The sequence below is a fragment of the Ochotona curzoniae genome, unplaced genomic scaffold, assembly GCF_017591425.1.
Source record: "Ochotona curzoniae isolate NIBS_2020 unplaced genomic scaffold, NIBS_Ocur_1.0 contig_64, whole genome shotgun sequence".
Classification (NCBI taxonomy): Eukaryota; Metazoa; Chordata; class Mammalia; order Lagomorpha; family Ochotonidae; genus Ochotona; species Ochotona curzoniae.
Window position 1 is genome coordinate 31270894 of NW_024466502.1, and position 10979 is coordinate 31281872.

Below are 10979 nucleotides of genomic sequence, written 5' to 3' on the forward strand. Positions count from 1 at the left end.
AATAAACATTTTCCAAAGTCCAAAAACCGAGAAGTAATACCTCCCAACACATCTTAAGAGGCAAATATGACCATCATACAATTGCCAGATAAAGGAAGTATAAGAAGTGAACCATAAAATAACACTCCTAATAAATACTGATGCAAATACCCTTTTCAAATTACTAGAAAATTAAATTTTAAATCACTTCAATAAGGACTATACATAAGGAGAGTATATGCACTGTATTTTAGAATAGAACTGTTCAATACATGAAAATTGAACAATGAAAATATTAACATATTGAAGAGAAATAACCATATGCCCTTCTCAACTAATAAGGAAAAATCATATTACAGAATTAAGTTCATGATGATAACAGCATTAGAAATGAGAGTCACTCAATTTAATAAAGACCACATAAAAAGCCCAAAGCAAACACAAACAAAAGTGAAGACTGAACGTGTCTTATTATACTAATCTTCCTCTTGCAAAAAAACAAAGAAAACGCTTGCCAACAAACATGCTCATCAACTGCCCACACCATTTGGGACCAGGTAAAGCTAAGCCAGAAACTGAATCCAGATATGTTATGTGATAAGTAGGACCCAATCCTTTGGGTCATCTTCTAATTGTCCACACTGTCAAGAAGGCGAAATCAAGAGCTCAAAATGGAATCAGATTCAGACAATCTGCAATATAGAATGTAGACACTCTAACTAAAGAAACACAAATGTTTTTTGTGTGTCTAAAAAAGATAAATAAGGAATGGTTCATGTTCTCACTTTTACTCAATATACCACTGGATATCCTTGCTGAAAAAAAATTAGAATTTGAAAGATAACACTAAATCACATAAGAGAGGAAAAGGTGAAATTATTTCGTTGTAGTTGATACAATCTTACATGTGGAAAACATTCTAAACATCACAAAATGTACTGCTTGAACTAATCAATTCAACAGTGTTGCAGAATACAAAATCAGCATGCAAAAATCAAATGAATTTCCATACAGCAAAAACAAGCACTCTGGATAGGAAATTAGGAAAACGATTCCATTTACTCCAGCAACTAAAAAAGAAGCTGCTTGCTCAGAAATAAACCTAACCAAGTAGGCAAAAAATGTGTTATGCTGAAGCTATAAAATAATGCTGTGAGAAAATAAGGGAGCTGACAAATGGAAAAAAACAAAAAACAAAACCCATGGCCCTGAACTACAGCTGAACTACCTGGGCAGTCTCCTTTGTAAACAAAGAGGCTTGTGTTGACTCAAGGTTGTAATGATTCAATTCCAAATAGCACAACACTGACTCCAACCAGGACTCTGATGGGTACCCACATCACTGGAGGAACACTCGTGTTAATGTGCCCTTCACCGCACTTAAAACCATACAAATCCATGTTTAGGGGTTCCATCCTGCTTACCTAATCGTTTTTAAGCAATTTGTAGTTCTAAACATCATGATTCAATTAAGTGAACGCACACATCTAATAACATAATATTTAGGATATCAAATTCCTTCTTGCCTTTGCATTAGTGGGAGGAACACCTTCAAACTTTGACAGCATTGAGTATATGAATACTCAATGGAATATTTACTGATGGGAAAATACCCATAGCACCTAAAAACAAGCTACAGATTGAACACAATCCCTATGCAAATTCCAATGAGAAATGTTCATTGTGGTACAGTGTGTTAAGCTAGCACTTGGATCATCCACATCCTGTATTGGAGTACATGGAACTAAATGCTGTCTCTGCTTTCTGATTGCTTATGCTAATATGCTGGGGAATAAAACAGATGATGGCTGCAGTACCTGAGTCTCTCACACTAACATGGGAGATCCAAATGGCCTGAGTAATACACTTTTCTGTTGTTTTTTGTAATCTCCATGTGATTCATTAGCCTCACCTCTGAGTACACACCCACAATAAAAGACAACATGATCAGTAAGACATTTGCTCATACCCACAAGTAATACCAAATGTTGGAGTGACCCAATTCTCATCAGTGATTTAATAGATTTAAAAGTGAGATATATACACAGCACAAAATACTCAATCTTAAAAAACAAACTCCTATGCTATGCTACATCTTGGGTAAACATTGGTAAAAAGTACACTTAGAGAAATAAGACAGTCATAGACACACGATGTTTGATCCTTTTTTTTCCCTGAATACTTAAGGTAGTTAGATTGTTTAAAAAGAAGGACATGAAAGTGATGATTGGCAGGTTCTGGGAATTGAAAAGAGAGGTTTTCAATGGATATAGACATTCAGATTTGTAAAATGAAAGATTACATAGATTTGCTGTATAACAATGGGTATGTAGTAACATTGTACCACACGCTAAAAATGGTTAAGGTGCTGAAGTCCACATACTAAAATGGAATGAAAGTGACTGCTTTACCAAAAGGAATCAAGGGCTATCATTGTGGGGCAGTGGGCTAACCCATTGCACGGAAGGCCAGCACTGTACATCACAGTGCCGATTTCAGCTATGTCTGCTCTGTTTCCAGTCTAGCTGTCCACTGAGGCATCTGGGCAGGCAGTGGGAGGTGGCCCAATTCCACGATTTTGGAAAATCAGAAGGCAGTTCCTGCCACTGTCCTGCACTGATCTGGCTATTATGGTCACTTGGACAGTGAAGTGGCGGTTTGGAAATCTTCTTTCTCCCCTTTTCCACTATACTATTATTTCTCTTTCACATAAATAAGTAAATGTTTAAAAATAATTGGAACTTGATTTTAATTTTGTGAATGGTAATTTTTAATATAAGTCACTATTTTAGCAATTTAAAATAGACATCTCAATGTTACAGATTTTATGTCAGGGAATAAACAGATGGAATTCATTTTGCCTAGTCTAGCCCTAACAATTATTAGCATATATATCATATATATATATATCATAATGTATATTAGGACACTCTACACCAAACCTGGAGGAGAAACTCAGATAAACTAACCTCAAGCTATTCTTACATAACACTAATTTATTTAATAATGAAAAAGTAATTGTTTTCAAAGTTCATTAGATTCTAAACCAGGGAAGAATTTTATGTCTATAACTTGAATATACATAGTCAGATACTTAAAGAAGACATTTTACTGATAAAACAAGCCAAGGAATTATCCTTTACCTTTTTATTTTCTTTCTAATTGCCTAGCAAGAGAAAATTCTTTAAAATCCCTACAAAATCCTCACAAAAATTAAAAAAAAATCTGTCTATGAAAAATTTTGTAATCCCACAATTTACACTACCCCGTCCCTATGGAACCATGTGGTTTCTATTGTTTTTGTTTGTTTATTTGTTTGTTTGTGTGCTTTTCTGACACTATTTCAGCTTGAAATTGCCATGCATTCTCTTTCAGAAAAATTCTCATCTAATCAATGACCAATAGCCTACCTTAGGTTTCAAATTGCTCTTCTGTTAAGACTGTTGGTTTAAATCATTTAACCCCACCCAAACACTCCTGTAATACTTTCAAATCAAAGATCTAATCAGGATATTTATTTTTTATTATTTCTCTTTTCTATAATTTTAGTTAATGGCCAAAGAAGTAATTTCACTGATATTCCTACTCCACTTCCATGGTCTGCCACAGGACACTTTAATGCAGTGTCTTGATCTTGTTTTATTGGCCCCCATACGAGAACTGTAAGCCTCCCAACATAACTGAGTGTAACTGCACTGCTTTATGCTTCTAGCTGGAAAGATAATGGGTGGATTATGTGATAAGGCTGGATTGACAGACACAGTAAAAGGAGGAATTTTTTAAAGTAAGTCCTCATGATTACATAGTCAATTGGTAATTTAGCAGTTGAGCAAAAGCTATTCACAGAATGGAGGTGATTAACCAATTAAGTAACATTTTCCCCCAAAGAGGACTCACTAGTCAGTCTGTGGCTAAACGTATTTTGGAGAATTTCCTGAGGCAGATATTGAAGTTTCTGGTTCACAATAAAATTCTGTTATACTTCCTTTTCCAATTTAACTCAAAATGGTTTCCAACATTAATACCTCTTTTTGTTCATTAGTACTTCTTGATCTCTGAGCTCTGTGCTTGATAATTCATAAGATTAATCTTATTCAATCCTCCAAGGAAAAGAATGAGGTTGATTATTACCTGCAATGAACAGATGCCGAATCTGGGGCTTCATTATTTCCCCATATTTATGCAGGTAAAATTGTAGGAAATTAAGTTAAACAAATAACTTAATATTACTTCTGTTAAAAAGTTACAATAATTAGTGTGGAGTGCATTGGAGTTGGGAATCAGATTAATGTTAATGTTAATACTGGTTCTTCTTATTAAAAACTTTATCATATTTTTGTCTCCTGAAGTCCCAATTTCCACATCTGAAAAATAACAGTAATAGTAGAATTAACTTGTGATCTCATTATGATTGAGTTAAACACAGAGTACTCCATGGAAGTAATATGTCCCTAACATTATCATCACAAAAAGCAGACATTATCATACCAATGGAAAGTCACATACCTATGGATTATTATATACCTTTTTAAAAAGACTTATTTATTTTTAATGGAAAGTCAAATATACAGAGAGGAGAGACAGAGAGGAAGATCTTTTGTTTGCTGATTTACTCTCAGAGTGGCCACAGCAGCAGGAGCTCAGCTGATCTGGAACCAGGAGCCAGGACCCTCTTCTGGGTCTCCTACATACGTGGGTGCAGGATCCCAAAACTTTGGGCCACCCTCGACTGCTTTCCCAGGCCATAAGCAGGGAGCTGGATGGGAAGTGGGGCAGCTGGGATTAGAACCGGTGCCCATATGGAGGCTGCAGTATGGGAAAGATGAGGACTTTATCTGTTCTCCTTGTTAGTATAGTGGGAAAGAATAGGACTTTAAGCACAAGGCTACCACACTGGGCCTGAACCATTATAAATTAAGTTCCTGTTTTCATTTTTTCTGTTGACAACAGCCAAATTTAAAGAGAAAGAAAGAAAAGAAAAGAAAAGAAAAGAAAAGAAAGAAAGGAAGAAAGAAAGAAAGAAAAGAAAAGAAAGAAAAGAAAGAATGGAAAGAAAGGAAAGAAGGAAGGAATCAGTTGTGGAACAAAAAGGCTCCTTAAGGAACATATAGCATTAGATCTTATCCAGGTCTTGGCACAGTAGCCTAGTGGCTAAAGTCCTTGTTTTTATGTGCTAGGATGCCACATCCACGTGGGTGCCATTCATATTGTGATAGTCCCACTTTCCTTCCAGCTCCCTGCTTGTGGCCTTGGAAGATAGTGGTGAATGGCCCAAAGCCTTGGGGCCCTGTACCCCTACAGGAGAAATGGAAGAGGCTCCTGGCTCCTGGCATCGTATGAGCTCAATTCCAACCATTGAGCTACATGAACCAATGGGTGGAGGAGTTTTCTCTCTGTCTCTACTCTCTGTAAATCGGACTTATTAATAAAAGTAAACAAATCTTAAAAAAAAGATTGTACCCATACAATGTTTTACTTTAAAAAAAAAAAAAGAAAAAGAAAAAGCCTTAGGCGAAAGATGTATAGGCAGGGAGAGTTAATTTGAACTAATTCTGCAATTATCTTCTAACGAAGACTTTCTTCAATTACTTTAACTCATGATCACTAAATGTGCCTTGCCTATTAACTTGCTTCTTATCTTGCTTACTCTACTTGGCTTGGGATGTTTTTGTTCTGTTAAACACATACTGATACTCAACTTTTCTGCTGTTACACTGTCTTGAAACACATTCACTAACTTTTATTGAAATTCTCATATTGTGCATCCTAGATTTTGCCAAGCTTCTCTTTTGGTATTTATTTCACAACAATTGGAACAAGTTTTCTCCAATTATAATATCAATATTTTTAATTTTATGTTTCTCTATTTCATAATATCAAGTCATACATTTCAAGTGGTCAGAGTTCTGACCTGTTAGAATATTTTTATATTCATCAAAAGTATGTGCTATTTTGACATAATGAATTTTTTCCCCTATGTATGCATTCTACAAAAGACATCTCAGGAGAGTTTACAATAATCTCTCAGTCTGAATTGCTGATGATGCTAAATTAAATTACCAGTAATGTTATGACAAAAATGTAATTAATAATGTTTAATTTTAAATACATGGAAAAAGTAAAAAAGTACTTACGAGCGGATAATCCGTATGATAAACTACTATCTCTGAAAATGATTTTTCATAAGAAATATAAGATCAATGGCAGGCATTGAAGAAATGAACTTTTAAAGCTTTGGAAATTAACCTAAAACCTTCAGAAATACAAGGCGAATTTATCCAATAATAATTTATGACAATTAAGAACACCGTGTTTGGTCATAATGAATTAGCTTCATTTTCACCCTCTTTTCTGCATTTCCACAACAGTTTTGAGCATTTACAAAGCTCTAACCATTTTAAGAAAGGCCATCCTAGAAGCCAACGAGACAGGCAGAAGCAGAACCCATTCCTTCTCCCAGAGCTCCGTTCCTAAGAACTGTCACTACCTTGTGTATCACCCAGCTTTGTAAAGTGCTGCTTTCATAAAGGGTATTTTATTTTACCTACCTAGAACTCTCCTGCTGTGAAGGGCCTGTCTGCAGTAGTGCTTATGCACATGGAATAGGGGTCAGTATGATCAACAAACTATTTTAAAGGAAAGCTGACAATTGAGAAGTCCCTAGAGGGCTATGAAAATACAGATACATTCCTGGGGAAAAATATGTCCATGCACATGTGTAGTCTTGTATGAACGTGCAGAAAGGATGTGAAACCTGTTAGGATGTCAGCTTTGATGGGTTTTAAGTCTCTGCAAAAGCAGGAAGAAAAGTCCAAGGCTAAATTTTAGCTAACTCTGTTCTGAGCATTGACAAGTTGCTTCTACAGAAAGAAACAGTCCTTCAGGAAAGTCCAGGAGACTTTAAAGGAAACCTCATCATAATTAAGTGAATATTCAGCTATTGGCTACACATACACAAATAAAAACAATTACACTTATTATAGAATAAGTACAATAAGTTACTTAAAGCAAACAATTACTTCAGGAAAGGGAAAAGAGTATGCATTCAAAAAATGATCTTTATTTAGTTTAAATTGCTCAGGTTACAGCAACAAACTGTGAAAGATAAAAAATAATGAGGAAATATGCTACCTACTCAAGAAATAATGAGAGTCGGTAGGAAACACCGAGAGGGCTCAGACATTTGGTTTTTTTTTTTTTTGGTTGTTTGTTTGCTTTTTAAAAGATTTATTTTACTTTTATTGGAAAGTCAAATCTACAGAGAGGAGAGACAGAGAGGAAAATCTTTCATCCACCGGTTTACTTCCCACGTGGCCACAAGGGACCAAGCAGAGCCAATCCAAAGCCAGAATCCCAAAGCCTCTTTCAGGTCTCCCACACAAGTGCAGGGTCCCAAGGCTTTGGGCCGTTCTCAACTGCTTTCCCAGGCCACAGGCAGGGAGCTGGATGGGATTAGAACCGAATCTCATATGGGATTCCCGCATGCTTAAGGAGAGGACTTTAGCAACTGGGCTATTGCTCCAGGCCCAGATGTTTGATTTTCTACCCCAAAATATAAGTAATCTATTTTGAAGATGATAGATACGAAACCACATATAAATAATTAAAAACACATAAAAATAATGAATCACAAAATAGGTGATATTAACAAAGACCGATAATATCTATATCTATAGCTATAATGTTCATAAATTCAACAGACATTCTGGAGTTTAAATGTGTCACAACTGAAATAGAAACATATCTCAAAATTACTAAAGGAGTGGCTATGCAATGACTTGAGCACCATCCTCCAACTGCAACCAGGTCGATCATGATGCATGTATTACTAGGTGGATAGAATCTTTCCCAGACAAAATAGCACCCCACACTCTGTAGACATACAATTCATTATTCTCAGCTTAAAGCAGCTTAAAGGTTTCTTGTTTTTGAAGAAAAATACCAATTCTTCCAAAAATCCCATAAATAAAACAAAAATTCTGAAAAGTTATGTTAAATCTGTTCTGATGCCTTATATCTAACTAATTTTGCCAAAAAATATTGGCTACTGTATATTCCAGAGAAAAAAAATTTCTTCATGTATTTGCCCAACGAGTTTGCAGTGTTTAGTATCATCAATATTCTTAAATAACCTGTAAGTACTCATTTATTATTATTATATAGCTAGTTTTATTCACCGTATCACTTGAACTTCATGTGACCACACTGAAATATATGAATAACTCTAACTATTCTATGCAATGGCATAAAAAGGACAACAATAATTATCAATCACCAAAAACAAATCTAAAACAAACTTTTGAGTAGTTTATGCTCTACTATCAACGATTGTCATGTGCTTGAATATGAGTGGAAATTCATGCAAAATCTTTTGAAAATGCTTTATAAGACTTACCCTCAAAGTGATTTTCACATAATGTTATCTAACGGAGATCTAATCTACAGTAGATAGTTACTTTGAATATATTTTCCTACATGGAACTTAATGCAGTCCCATGGATCATTAAGTATTCACAGAGAGTTCAAACACTACTCTTTAGTGGTATCTTACTATGTAGAATCTTTCAGAGAAGGAGCATGTTAAGAATATAACTACCCTGCCCCATTCAAATTTAGCATTTGTAGTATCCTGTCAAATGCATAGAAAAAATTGATGAACAGCACATGACCATTTATTCAGGAATATCTCATGTTTTCATTGAACTGCCTGATTTTCTCCCTTTAATGTCCTGTTTGAACTTGAAATATTTTGCTTACGAGGATTTTATGGTCTATGTCAAGAAAGCATAAATGCAAGAAGGTGTTAACGCAAAATTATTGCTCCAAGAAGAAATAAAAACTTTTAGGAAGGCATCATTTGCATTTTACTTCTTATTGTCCATATGTACTATGGAATATTAGTAGCTTACTTATTATAGAACATTAATGGCTCAATTCAGGAAAATACTGCAATTACGTTTTACAAATAAGTGTGGAATTGACTATTAGCAGTAGTTTATGAAAATCATTGTTAAGTAACACACCAGTATGTTCTATTTTCACAAAAAATCTGGGCATGCTTCTTTCTAATTAATATATAACTTCAACATTGAAGGTCATTCCTTAGTTGGAATACATGTAATACATTTTTAAAGAACCCTACATTTCTGCTTTCTAATTACTTATTATTCAGAGAGCAGAGACCAATATAATATGTGGTATTTCCAGATGGCAAGTGCCTCTGTGGGATATTGGGAAAACTTTCACAATCAATTATGATTGAAGGTAAAATCAAACTTTGAAGCTGAATTATTAAAGCATTGGATGTGCATCTGGTTACTCCTCTTGGAATTATTTAAAAACATTTCTATCTTATTCTAATGCAAAAGCCACTCACAGATTGTAACATTTTAGAATAACCTTAGGATGATATGGGAAGTCTAGAAACAACCCTAAGGATGGTATTTAGAATAATTCCTGTTGATCCAATTGTAACATCTCAATGTGCACGTGTTATCCTTCAATGAGACAGGCAGCTATGTAGCTTGACAAATAGGTTTTCAACACAGACATGTATTTTTAAAATATACCATTTCAGAATTTAAGATTTAATATTACTTTTATTTGCAAATATTTTGTCATTATTTATGTTATTGCCTCCATTTTGTGATTACCTTTCAAATTTTTTTGTCTATTACATTAAATATTTCATAATCAAGAGTGCTTTCTATTATGAGAATTCAGAATTCAGTAAGAATTACTCTAAAATGATATATTTATTTGTTTATTTTTGTAATCAACTTTTACAGAGAGAGAAAAGACACAGCGATCTTCCATCTACTGGATTACTCCTGAAATGGCTGCAACGGTCAGGGGTGATCTCGTTGAAGCCAGAAACAGGAGTTTATTTGTAGTTCTCTCAAAAGGGTGCTGAAATTCAAGGACGTGACCCATCTTCTGATGCATTCCCAGGGCATAAGCAGAGAGCGGAATCAGACATGGAGAAGCTGAGACATGAATTGGTGCACATATGGGATGCCAGAGCTGCAGGCACCATCTTAATCCTTCAAGACACAGTATCAGCCTCTGGACATATTTCTTAATGTTCAGTTCTTAATGATATTATGTTATTCATACTTATAACTTTTGGAAGTTCTATGATAAGATTTTAGGAAACAATGTTGCACAAATAAAAATCTTTGGAAAGCTATACAATTTCATACAAATATTGAGAAAATTTCAAAAGACAAATATTGAGAAGTGGGCATTATGGTTTAGACAGTTAAGGTTCTGTGTGGGACCCTAGGACAGGCAATATCAACACGTCAAATAAAGATGGTGTCCAGCGTGAGAGCTCTGGGCATGGATCAAGCAGAAAACTACGTTGTTTTGAAAAGGGACTGGTTGGCTGAGGCCATTTCCACACTCCCGACCTTCACTATGGTACTTCCCTCTTGAAAATCCCCCAGATAGGATTTCCTTACTACTCTCGTATAAAAGAGTGTGCTGTTTTTCAGTAAAGCGGAACTGCATTGATGTAACCCCTGCTGCATCGGTAATATGTGTTAAGCTTTTTACTCTTCTAAGTTTTGTTTCATATAATGAATTGTACATAATTATTTTTTAATATGGGATGCTTCACGAATTTGCGTGTAATCCTTGCACTGGGGCCATGCTAATCTCTGTACTGTTCCAATTTAAGTATGTGTGCTGCTGAAGTGAGCACTATACACCGATTGTATATAACATACATATATGGACTTTTAATTCACATGTTACGTTATACACATGCATATGAGAGAGAAAGATGTGGTATCATGTAAAATTTCAAAATGTGCCCACAACACAGATGCTTTGTATAGCAACACTGTCAGCATTCCTAGGTCAGAAACCCCCCTTGTTGTGCTTGACACAACGGTTCAGTGGCTAAAAATCCTCACCTTGCGCATAGCAGGATCCCATGTGGCCGCCGATTCATGCCCCAGCTACTCTACTTCTCATCTATCTGCCTGCTTGTGGCC

General features: G+C 35.2%; 1 non-coding gene across 1 annotated transcript; it reads right to left on the bottom strand.

The window, feature by feature from the left end:
* Positions 1 to 10580: 10580 nt before the first annotated feature.
* LOC121163823 lies at positions 10581 to 10684 on the bottom strand. Its single transcript, XR_005884973.1, has one exon. It is a non-coding gene; the product is annotated as a U6 spliceosomal RNA (small nuclear RNA).
* Between the last annotated feature and the right edge of the window lie 295 nt (positions 10685 to 10979).